This window comes from Argopecten irradians, chromosome 13, assembly GCF_041381155.1.
Source record: "Argopecten irradians isolate NY chromosome 13, Ai_NY, whole genome shotgun sequence".
NCBI classification, from domain to species: domain Eukaryota; kingdom Metazoa; phylum Mollusca; class Bivalvia; order Pectinida; family Pectinidae; genus Argopecten; species Argopecten irradians.
This window is the reverse complement of record NC_091146.1, coordinates 36,664,821-36,678,236: the sequence shown is the minus strand read 5'-3', so window position 1 is coordinate 36,678,236 and position 13,416 is coordinate 36,664,821. Positions and strand designations below refer to the sequence as shown.

At 41.8% G+C, this 13,416-nt stretch overlaps 1 protein-coding gene across 7 annotated transcripts in view; it reads right to left on the bottom strand.

Moving 5' to 3' along the window:
- Window positions 1-12,846, bottom strand: part of LOC138305891 (coronin-2B-like) — a 58,225-nt gene extending 45,379 nt beyond the window's left edge. For 6 of the 7 annotated variants that reach the window (XM_069246159.1, XM_069246163.1, XM_069246165.1 and 3 more), the window contains exon 1: window positions 12,723-12,846. The gene's annotated coding sequence lies outside the window, so the exon portion shown is untranslated. Of the gene's footprint in view, window positions 1-10,385; window positions 10,498-12,722 lie in introns of those variants that run through there. The other variant, XM_069246160.1, reaches the window with a different exon arrangement.
- Window positions 12,847-13,416: the final 570 nt, after the last annotated feature.

Below are 13,416 nucleotides of genomic sequence, written 5' to 3'. Positions count from 1 at the left end.
TGACAGGTGGTCAGTATAGACAGAGGTCAATTATTGACAGGTGGTCAGTATAGACAGAGGTCAATTATTGACAGGTGGTCAGTATGGACAGATCTCAACTATTGACAGGCGGTCAGTATGGACAGATCTCAATTATTGACAGGTGGTCAGTATAGACAGAGGTCAATTATTGACAGGTGGTCAGTATAGACAGAGGTCAATTATTGACAGGTGGTCAGTATAGACAGATCTCAATTATTGACAGGTGGTTAGTATGGACAGATCTCAACTATTGACAGGCGGTCAGTATGGACAGATCTCAATTATTGACAGGTGGTCAGTATAGACAGAGGTCAATTATTGACAGGTGGTCAGTATAGACAGAGGTCAATTATTGACAGGTGGTCAGTATAGACAGATCTCAATTATTGACAGGTGGTCAGTATGGACAGATCTCAATTATTGACAGGTGGTCAGTATGGACAGGTCAACTATTGACAGTGGTCAGACATATTGGATAGATGATGGTCATACTGGACAGGTGACGATCATACTGGACAGCGACAGTTATATATTGACCAGTAATGAGGGAATCAGACCAGTACCCTATAAAGCTTATATCAGTGACACACTCCACACACCATGTATATAGTACCACACAGTAAACAGCTGATATATTATGTAAGATTTATGACTCGTCACCGATAGGAAACCATGTAACAAGGATAAATCACTTTACACTAATGTTTTAGTATAGTTCTGATACTCCATACAGTCACTCTCTAAGCCTCACCCCAGGGATCTGACTTCTAGCTATATAGACCCTCACTCCCTTCTCAGTCTCACCCCAGAGATCTGACCCCTAGCTATATATACCCTCACTCCCTTCTCAGTCTCACCCCAGAGATCTGACCCCTAGCTATATATACCCTCACTCCCTTCTCAGTCTCACCCCAGAGATCTGACCCCTAGTTATATATACCCTCACTCCCTTCTCAGTCTCACCCCAGAGATCTGACCCCTAGCTATATATACCCTCACTCCCTTCTCAGTCTCACCCCAGAGATCTGACCCCTAGCTATATATACCCTCACTCCCTTCTCAGTCTCACCCCAGAGATCTGACCCCTAGCTATATATACCCTCACTCCCTTCTCAGTCTCACCCCAGAGATCTGACCCCTAGCTATATATACCCTCACTCCCTTCTCAGTCTCACCCTAGAGATCTCACCCCTAGCTATATATACCCTCACTCCCTTCTCAGTCTCACCCTAGAGATCTCATCCCTAGTTATATATACCCTCACTCCCTTCTCAGTCTCACCCTAGAGATCTCACCCCTAGCTATATATACCCTCACTCCCTTCTCAGTCTCACCCCAGAGATCTGACCCCTAGCTATATATACCCTCACTCCCTTCTCAGTCTCACCCCAGAGATCTGACCCCTAGCTATATATACCCTCACTCCCTTCTCAGTCTCACCCCAGAGATCTGACCCCTAGCTATATATACCCTCACTCCCTTCTCAGTCTCACCCCAGAGATCTGACCCCTAGCTATATATACCCTCACTCCCTTCTCAGTCTCACCCTAGAGATCTGACCCCTAGCTATATATACCCTCACTCCCTTCTCAGTCTCACCCTAGAGATCTGACCCCTAGCTATATATACCCTCACTCCCTTCTCAGTCTCACCCCAGAGATCTGACCCCTAGCTATATATACCCTCACTCCCTTCTCAGTCTCACCCCAGAGATCTCACCCCTAGCTATATATATACCCTCACTCCCTTCTCAGTCTCACCCCAGAGATCTGACCCCTAGCTATATATACCCTCACTCCCTTCTCAGTCTCACCCCAGAGATCTGACCCCTAGCTATATATACCCTCACTCCCTTCTCAGTCTCACCCCAGAGATCTGACCCCTAGCTATATATACCCCTCACTCCCTTCTCAGTCTCACCCCAGAGATCTGACCCCTAGCTATATATATACCCTCACTCCCTTCTCAGTCTCACCCCAGAGATCTGACCCCTAGCTATATATACCCTCACTCCCTTCTCAGTCTCACCCCAGAGATCTGACCCCTAGCTATATATACCCTCACTCCCTTCTCAGTCTCACCCCAGAGATCTGACCCCTAGCTATATATACCCTCACTCCCTTCTCAGTCTCACCCCAGAGATCTGACCCCTAGCTATATATACCCTCACTCCCTTCTCAGTCTCACCCCAGAGATCTGACCCCTAGCTATATATACCCTCACTCCCTTCTCAGTCTCACCCCAGAGATCTGACCCCTAGCTATATATACCCTCACTCCCTTCTCAGTCTCACCCCAGAGATCTGACCCCTAGCTATATATACCCTCACTCCCTTCTCAGTCTCACCCCAGAGATCTGACCCCTAGCTATATATACCCTCACTCCCTTCTCAGTCTCACCCCAGAGATCTGACCCCTAGCTATATATACCCTCACTCCCTTCTCAGTCTCACCCTAGAGATCTGACCCCTAGCTATATATACCCTCACTCCCTTCTCAGTCTCACCCCAGAGATCTGACCCCTAGCTATATATACCCTCACTCCCTTCTCAGTCTCACCCAGAGATCTGACCCCTAGCTATATATACCCTCACTCCCTTCTCAGTCTCACCCCAGAGATCTGACCCCTAGCTATATATACCCTCACTCCCTTCTCAGTCTCACCCTAGAGATCTGACCCCTAGCTATATATACCCTCACTCCCTTCTCAGTCTCACCCCAGAGATCTGACCCCTAGCTATATATACCCTCACTCCCTTCTCAGTCTCACCCCAGAGATCTGACCCCTAGCTATATATACCCTCACTCCCTTCTCAGTCTCACCCCAGAGATCTCACCCCTAGCTATATATACCCTCACTCCCTTCTCAGTCTCACCCTAGAGATCTCATCCCTAGCTATATATACCCTCACTCCCTTCTCAGTCTCACCCCAGAGATCTGACCCCTAGCTATATATACCCTCACTCCCTTCTCAGTCTCACCCTAGAGATCTGACCCCTAGTTATATATACCCTCACTCCCTTCTCAGTCTCACCCCAGAGATCTGACCCCTAGCTATATATACCCTCACTCCCTTCTCAGTCTCACCCCAGAGATCTGACCCCTAGCTATATATACCCTCACTCCCTTCTCAGTCTCACCCCAGAGATCTGACCCCTAGCTATATATACCCTCACTCCCTTCTCAGTCTCACCCCAGAGATCTGACCCCTAGCTATATATACCCTCACTCCCTTCTCAGTCTCACCCCAGAGATCTGACCCCTAGTTATATATACCCTCACTCCCTTCTCAGTCTCACCCAAGAGATCTGACCCCTAGCTATATATACCCTCACTCCCTTCTCAGTCTCACCCCAGAGATCTGACCCCTAGCTATATATACCCTCACTCCCTTCTCAGTCTCACCCCAGAGATCTGACCCCTAGCTATATATACCCTCACTCCCTTCTCAGTCTCACCCCAGAGATCTGACCCCTAGCTATATATACCCTCACTCCCTTCTCAGTCTCACCCCAGAGATCTGACCCCTAGCTATATATACCCTCACTCCCTTCTCAGTCTCACCCCAGAGATCTGACCCCTAGCTATATATACCCTCACTCCCTTCTCAGTCTCACCCTAGAGATCTGACCCCTAGCTATATATACCCTCACTCCCTTCTCAGTCTCACCCCAGAGATCTGACCCCTAGCTATATATACCCTCACTCCCTTCTCAGTCTCACCCCAGAGATCTGACCCCTAGCTATATATACCCTCACTCCCTTCTCAGTCTCACCCCAGAGATCTGACCCCTAGCTATATATACCCTCACTCCCTTCTCAGTCTCACCCCAGAGATCTGACCCCTAGTTATATATACCCTCACTCCCTTCTCAGTCTCACCCCAGAGATCTGACCCCTAGTTATATATACCCTCACTCCCTTCTCAGTCTCACCCCAGAGATCTGACCCCTAGCTATATATACCCTCACTCCCTTCTCAGTCTCACCCCAGAGATCTGACCCCTAGCTATATATACCCTCACTCCCTTCTCAGTCTCACCCCAGAGATCTGACCCCTAGCTATATATACCCTCACTCCCTTCTCAGTCTCACCCCAGAGATCTGACCCCTAGCTATATATACCCTCACTCCCCTTCTCAGTCTCACCCCAGAGATCTCACCCCTAGCTATATATACCCTCACTCCCTTCTCAGTCTCACCCCAGAGATCTGACCCCTAGCTATATATACCCTCACTCCCTTCTCAGTCTCACCCAGAGATCTGACCCCTAGCTATATATACCCTCACTCCCTTCTCAGTCTCACCCAGAGATCTGACCCCTAGCTATATATATACCCTCACTCCCTTCTCAGTCTCACCCAGAGATCTGACCCCTAGCTATATATACCCTCACTCCCTTCTCAGTCTCACCCCAGAGATCTGACCCCTAGCTATATATACCCTCACTCCCTTCTCAGTCTCACCCTAGAGATCTGACCCCTAGCTATATATACCCTCACTCCCTTCTCAGTCTCACCCCAGAGATCTGACCCCTAGCTATATATACCCTCACTCCCTTCTCAGTCTCACCCCAGAGATCTGACCCCTAGCTATATATACCCTCACTCCCTTCTCAGTCTCACCCCAGAGATCTGACCCCTAGCTATATATACCCTCACTCCCTTCTCAGTCTCACCCCAGAGATCTGACCCCTAGCTATATATACCCTCACTCCCTTCTCAGTCTCACCCCAGAGATCTGACCCCTAGCTATATATACCCTCACTCCCCTTCTCAGTCTCACCCCAGAGATCTGACCCCTAGCTATATATACCCTCACTCCCTTCTCAGTCTCACCCCAGAGATCTGACCCCTAGCTATATATACCCTCACTCCCTTCTCAGTCTCACCCCAGAGATCTGACCCCTAGCTATATATACCCTCACTCCCTTCTCAGTCTCACCCCAGAGATCTGACCCCTAGCTATATATACCCTCACTCCCTTCTCAGTCTCACCCAAGAGATCTGCTACCCTAGACCTAGTAATATACCCTCACTCCCTTCTCAGTCTCACCCCAGAGATCTGACCCCTAGCTATATATACCCTCACTCCCTTCTCAGTCTCACCCCAGAGATCTGACCCCTAGCTATATATACCCTCACTCCCTTCTCAGTCTCACCCCAGAGATCTGACCCCTAGCTATATATACCCTCACTCCCTTCTCAGTCTCACCCCAGAGATCTGACCCCTAGCTATATATATACCCTCACTCCCTTCTCAGTCTCACCCGAGATCTGACAGCTATATAACCTCACTCCTTGTCAGATCTGACCCCTAGCTATATAGACCCTCACTCCCTTCTCAGTCTCACCCTAGAGATCTGACCCCTAGCTATATAGACCCTCACTCCCTTCTCAGTCTCACCCCAGAGATCTGACCCCTAGCTATATATACCCTCACTCCCTTCTCAGTCTCACCCCAGAGATCTGACCCCTAGCTATATATACCCTCACTCCCTTCTCAGTCTCACCCCAGAGATCTGACCCCTAGCTATATATACCCTCACTCCCTTCTCAGTCTCACCCTAGAGATCTGACCCCTAGCTATATATACCCTCACTCCCTTCTCAGTCTCACCCCAGAGATCTGACCCCTACCTATATAGACCTCATTCCCAAAGCCTCACCCCAGGGATCTGACCCTTAGCTATATATACCTCACTCCCATAGCCTCACCCCACGGATGTGACCCCTATCTCTATAGACACTCATTCCCTAAGCCTCAACCCCGGGATCTGACCCCTACCGATATAGACACTCACTCCCTAAGTCTTACCCCATCGATCTGACCCCTTGCTATATAGACTCTCACTCCCTTAGCCTCACCCAATGGATCTGACCCCTATATCTATAGATATATATATATATTCATTCCCTTAGACAGACTCTAAGGAGTTGACCCCTAGCTCTATATATAGATCCTTACTCCCTAATAGCTTTAATTTGCCTCTAGCTATAGAGACACTCACTCCTTTAGCCTCACCCCAGGGATCTGACCCCTACCTATATATAGACCATTACTCTCTAATAGCTTTGCCTCTAGCTATAGAGACACTCACTCCTTTAGCCTCACCCCAGGGATCTGACCCCTAGCTATATATAGACCCTTACTCCCTAATAGCTTTGCCTCTAGCTGTAGAGACCCTCACTCCCTTAGCCTCGCCCCAGGGATCTGACCCCTAGCTATATATAGACCCTCACTCCCCTAGCCTCAATTTTTTAAAGGATCTGACCCCTTGCTATACTCTCACTTCCCTAGCCTCACCCCAGCGATCTGACCCCTTGCTATACTCTCACTTCCCTAGCCTCACCCCAGCGATCTGACCCCTAGCTATATATATATATACTCTCACTTCCCTAGCCTCACCCCAGCGATCTGACCCTTAGCTTTAAATATATACCATGTCTCGTTACTCCTAGCTGTCCCAACCCTTCTTCAGTCTTTCTATAACAAACAATAAACCCCCTTTACTACCAGTGTGGTATGTGAAGTACACCATTATATGACTATAAATTTAACAAACGATTAATTCCACGACAACAGCAGACAGACATGTAAAGAGCATATATACAAAGTGTAGAGATATATACCTAGGCACAGTATTATACTGTTTGTTAAACAACTAGAGACATGTATCAATACTTTATAGTTATGTAACAGAATTAGCCTCACAGAATTGTCCCTTTAAGGCTATATAGATAAAAGGATATTAGAACTTATCTTCTGTATTTTTGGTGACAGAATTAGCCTTACTGAATTGTGCTTTTAAGACTATAGAGGAATGGGAAACATACCATTTGTTTTGTTTTGGTGACAGAATTAGCCTTACTGAATTGTGCTTTTAAGACTGTAGAGGAATGGGAAACATACCATTTGTTTTGTTTTGGTGACAAAATTAGCCTTACTGAATTGTGCTTTTAAGACTGTAGAGGAATGGGAAACATACCATTTGTTTTGTTTTGGTGACAGAATTAGCCTTACTGAATTGTGCTATTAAGACTATAGAGGAATGGGAAACATACCATTTGTTTTGTTTTGGTGACAGAATTAGCCTTACTGAATTGTGCTTTTAAGACTGTAGAGGAATGGGAAACATACCATTTGTTTTGTTTTGGTGACAGAATTAGCCTTACTGAATTGTGCTTTTAAGACTGTAGAGGAATGGGAAACATACCATTTGTTTTGTTTTGGTGACAGAATTAGCCTTACTGAATTGTGCTTTTAAGACTGTAGAGGAATGGGAAACATACCATTTGTTTTGTTTTGGTGACAAAATTAGCCTTACTGAATTGTGCTTTTAAGACTGTAGAGGAATGGGAAACATACCATTTGTTTTGTTTTGGTGACAGAATTAGCCTTACTGAATTGTGCTTTTAAGACTGTAGAGGAATGGGAAACATACCATTTGTTTTGTTTTGGTGACAGAATTAGCCTTACTGAATTGTGCTTTTAAGACTGTAGAGGAATGGGAAACATACCATTTGTTTTGTTTTGGTGACAAAATTAGCCTTACTGAATTGTGCTTTTAAGACTGTAGAGGAATGGGAAACATACCATTTGTTTTGTTTTGGTGACAAAATTAGCCTTACTGAATTGTGCTATTAAGACTATAGAGGAATGGGAAACATACCATTTGTTTTGTTTTGGTGACAGAATTAGCCTTACTGAATTGTGCTATTAAGACTATAGAGGAATGGAATACATACCATTTGTTTTGTTTTGGTGACAGAATTAGCCTTACTGAATTGTGCTATTAAGACTATAGAGGAATGGGAAACATACCATTTGTTTTGTTTTGGTGACAAAATTAGCCTTACTGAATTGTGCTTTTAAGACTGTAGAGGAATGGGAAACATACCATTTGTTTTGTTTTGGTGACAGAATTAGCCTTACTGAATTGTGCTATTAAGACTATAGAGGAATGGAATACATACCATTTGTTTTGTTTTGGTGACAGAATTAGCCTTACTGAATTGTGCTATTAAGACTATAGAGGAATGGGAAACATACCATTTGTTTTGTTTTGGTGACAAAATTAGCCTTACTGAATTGTGCTATTAAGACTATAGAGGAATGGGAAACATACCATTTGTTTTGTTTTGGTGACAGAATTAGCCTTACTGAATTGTGCTTTTAAGACTGTAGAGGAATGGGAAACATACCATTTGTTTTGTTTTGGTGACAGAATTAGCCTTACTGAATTGTGCTATTAAGACTATAGAGGAATGGGAAACATACCATTTGTTTTGTTTTGGTGACAGAATTAGCCTTACTGAATTGTGCTATTAAGACTATAGAGGAATGGGAAACATACCATTTGTTTTGTTTTGGTGACAGAATTAGCCTTACTGAATTGTGCTTTTAAGACTGTAGAGGAATGGGAAACATACCATTTGTTTTGTTTTGGTGACAGAATTAGCCTTACTGAATTGTGCTATTAAGACTATAGAGGAATGGGAAACATACCATTTGTTTTGTTTTGGTGACAGAATTAGCCTTACTGAATTGTGCTATTAAGACTGTAGAGGAATGGGAAACATACCATTTGTTTTGTTTTGGTGACAGAATTAGCCTTACTGAATTGTGCTTTTAAGACTGTAGAGGAATGGGAAACATACCATTTGTTTTGTTTTGGTGACAGAATTAGCCTTACTGAATTGTGCTATTAAGACTGTAGAGGAATAGGAAACATACCATTTGTTTTGTTTTGGTGACAGAATTAGCCTTACTGAATTGTGCTATTAAGACTGTAGAGGAATAGGAAACATACCATTTGTTTTGTTTTGGTGACAGAATTAGCCTTACTGAATTGTGCTTTTAAGACTGTAGAGGAATGGGAAACATACCATTTGTTTTGTTTTGGTGACAGAATTAGCCTTACTGAATTGTGCTATTAAGACTATAGAGGAATGGAATACATACCATTTGTTTTGTTTTGGTGACAGAATTAGCCTTACTGAATTGTGCTATTAAGACTATAGAGGAATGGGAAACATACCATTTGTTTTGTTTTGGCGACAGAATTAGCCTTACTGAATTGTGCTATTAAGACTATAGAGGAATGGGAAACATACCATTTGTTTTGTTTTGGTGACAGAATTAGCCTTACTGAATTGTGCTATTAAGACTATAGAGGAATGGGAAACATACCATTTGTTTTGTTTTGGTGACAGAATTAGCCTTACTGAATTGTGCTATTAAGACTATAGAGGAATGGGAAACATACCATTTGTTTTGTTTTGGTAACAGAATTAGCCTTACTGAATTGTGCTATTAAGACTATAGAGGAATGGGAAACATACCATTTGTTTTGTTTTGGTGACAGAATTAGCCTTACTGAATTGTGCTATTAAGACTACTATAGAGGAATGGGAAACATACCATTTGTTTTGTTTTGGTGACAGAATTAGCCTTACTGAATTGTGCTATTAAGACTACTATAGAGGAATGGAATACATACCATTTGTTTTGTTTTGGTGACAGAATTAGCCTTACTGAATTGTGCTATTAAGACTATAGAGGAATGGGAAACATACCATTTGTTTTGTTTTGGTGACAGAATTAGCCTTACTGAATTGTGCTATTAAGACTGTAGAGGAATGGGAAACGTACCATTTTTTTTGTTTTGGTGACAGAATTAGCCTTACTGAATTGTGCTATTAAGACTATAGAGGAATGGGAAACATACCATTTGTTTCGTTTTGGTGACAAAATTAGCCTTACTGAATTGTGCTATTAAGACTATAGAGGAATGGGAAACATACCATTTGTATTTGTTTTGTTTTGGTGTTGAGAGTGGCATTTATTGTTAGTATGTGGATCTATACACCTATACAAAAAGTTTACTATGAAATATCAAAAATGTGAAAATATTTGGGTTCAATGTCATGATCTTCATTTATCAGGATTAGTAGTAACTTATATCGTTTACATGAGATATATAAATTTTGTTGTTTTAATGGCTGTTTATATACTGTTGTTTATAATCTCTAGTAACGGTAGTAACATTTTAGCACTTCTCATGACAGGCGCTATATATATCACCACACTAGAGTCTATTGCAAATGGGTTTTTTTTTTTTATCAAAGCTGAGCAGGTCAAAATAAGTCTGAATTTCCATAAACAAAACTTTATATAAATAATGATTTACATACATGTACGTGAAGATTTTATACACATGTTAATGTATTTACAGAATATACAATATATAATCCCTCTAACTCTGAAACTCACATTCCCTGATCACCCCCACCCTCACCCATGATTAACGGAGTCCCCTGCTGTTGAGTTTAATGTATATATATATATATATATATAGACTCACCATAGAAATCTGTAAGGTCACCAAATGTAATGATAGTTCCATAGAGGTATACATATCACATACAAAAACCGAAAACCGAGGAGAAGATTCTCCCCCACACACTACCATGGTACTAACAGTAGCTCAGGCCAAACTTAGTCTCTCTCCCAGCAAATGTTGACCCCATCAAGATAAGCCTACAGTTTTGGACTTTTTTTACAGAAATTTAACATCCTACTTGTCATTGTTATCTAAGTATAAAACATAAAACATGTGTAGCTCGTCTGTAATACCTCAGATCTGTATACACGTAGAGGTAACAACACTAAGAATAAAACTCCAGTTAAGTTTTAAAGTCAGAAAGAATGGAATATATAAGTGACGTCAGAAACAATGGAATACAGTGAAAATATAATGGATATATAAGTCAGTAAATAATGGATACACAAGTCAGTAAATAATGGATACACAAGTCAGTAAACAATGGATGCACAAGTCATCACAGATATTGACAGCAATAGCATACATACTTTTACATCCTTTTGGTATTTCATAAGCAATGTATTCCAAAATTATCACTTTAAGTATGTATAATGTACAAACCACATCACAGAGGCCAGCTGTTCTACATGTATGCACCACAGGGGTCTGTACATCTCGTTTTAATCAAGGGAGATAATAAAATAAGGCAGTTCTATAACAAAACAAGGCAGATAACAAAAAAAAACTTTATCAATTAAAGGACTAGATGAGGAGGATAAGTCACTCAGGTTTTGGATGAATATGTTAATTGCGAGCGCTTTTGGGTTTGTGCACTGACCATGACGTTTGGCGACGACTGATTTTTCTTTGATATCCGCCAGCGCAACCTTTGATGATGCTTGCGAGTGCGAGAGTTAGCGTACCGCGTCTTACTTTCTATAGTGGACTTTCATTTCATGAGATGTCATATTTTTTATTGATGATCGATTGTGCAATAACAAACGGTCAAATAAAGAAGAGGATGTTAAGTATCAGCGATTGTACAGTGATATTCTAACATGTTTTCATATAATGAACAAGCATGTATCAGAAGCAAATAATAAGGGCGCAGGAAGTGCGAACACATACACGAAAATATAAGAAAAAACACAATCTTCAAAATTCTATCCTACACAACGACAGCTCCAGTACTGCTCTCCCCAGTAAATATATATTTAACTAATGCAAATGCATAACAGGAGTAATTAAACATTTTTTATTATTTTTTAGATAATTATAATAACACTTTAAAAATTAAAAGCTATTGAAAGCAGTAAAAATATCCACGAAGCGAAGATGAGCACAAGAAATCATGATGTCACAAAACGTCAACAAATGGCGCGAAATCATAGGATTCGCAAACGCGGCACTCCAGACCTTGAATATGGACACAGAGAAATCCGAATCTTTGGGTACATTTCTTTGAGTTTATGCTAGACAATTATTACATCATATATAGTTTAAAGTGCGTCCTTTTATTTCTAAATTATGTCTTCTACATGAAATAGAAAATAAAATAAACATGTAGAGCTTCGCTCTTCCTATGCCGTGCATGATTCATATCAAAATATCTGGCTGCGCCCTTTAAGGCCTTGCCTTCAGTCATATTATGTTTAAACAAATTGTATAAAATAATGTTTACTTGGTTTTTTTTTAAACTGACTTCTATGTGTAGCTTCAGTAATAACAAACTTTGTGCTATATGCAATACTTTTCTGAAATGATAACTACATTTATTTGACCACCATTCCAATGTCATGTAACTTTAACAGACGCCGATGCTATAGGCCTAGTTGCAATTCCATTGAAACACATTTAATGCAATAGTGTATGATATACATGTAAGAGGATTTTATTACAGTGTAAATACCATGCATAATAACGTTGAGGGTCATTTGTGACCATAGCATATAGTTGCAAATATTGATCCAAAGAAATTATCCTAAGTTGGGGAAACAAACGTAGAACAGTCTCATCCACACTCAGTAGAGTACAGGTAAATTTTATCCGGGCACTGCAGTTCCGGTTGACTGACCCGGTGACACTAAACTGTAAACATACCGTTAACTTTCCGTATATGGTGATATTGTTCACGTCAATAAAAACTTCGCTGTGAATCAGACTTACACAAAAAATACGCTATATATACCACCACATACGCATACTGCCGGGACAAAAAAATCGATAAACTTAGGCGCAACAGCGTCCCAACATTGGAATCTGCCGTCATGACTTGTTGCGCTTACGCCTCGACTTAAATACCGGCCTTTTAATCATGTTTTTTCTATTATCTTTGGTGTTTCTATCAATAATAAATGCATAAATCAAGAAACTTACCAGATATCTATCTCCGAAGCAGACAATCTCGGTGCGATGTCAGAAGGCTTCCGTCAGCCATGTGTAATATCACTCCAGACAAATCACGTGACTTTGTATTTATTCTTGGATACACTTGTAACCTGAGGGTAAATCCAAATGGACTCCGAAAATTCAGAACTCTTTAGAATGGAGATAAAATAAGAGTAATATGACCGCGGGAAACATAAATTACGTCTTCAGCAGTTCGAACGGTTTCTGTTTTATTTTTTGCTAGGCCTATCGCCCTGACAACCACTGACTTGCCATGGGATAACGTATAAGCATACAAACCGTTTACAGTTTGAAGACAGCATTTGTATATTAAGGCCACAGGGACCTGGCAAGATTTTTTAACCAACAGTATACATACATGTACAGTTGGTAGAAGACTAAAGGTTACACATTGTGCACACGGTGTGAACTACGAGTGGACACGGAGTGCACGAGGTTTAGACTACAGGTAGACACGGAGTGCACGAGGTTTAGACTACAGGTAGACACGGAGTGCACGAGGTTTAGACTACAGGTAGACACGGAGTGCACTACGTGTGAACACGGTGTCCACTACAGGTGGACATCGTGTCCAGGTAAAATGTCCACTACATCCAGACCACAGACAGACTAGATGATGTGCCAGAGAAATATGAGAAAATATGTATTGATTCTGCAGTCT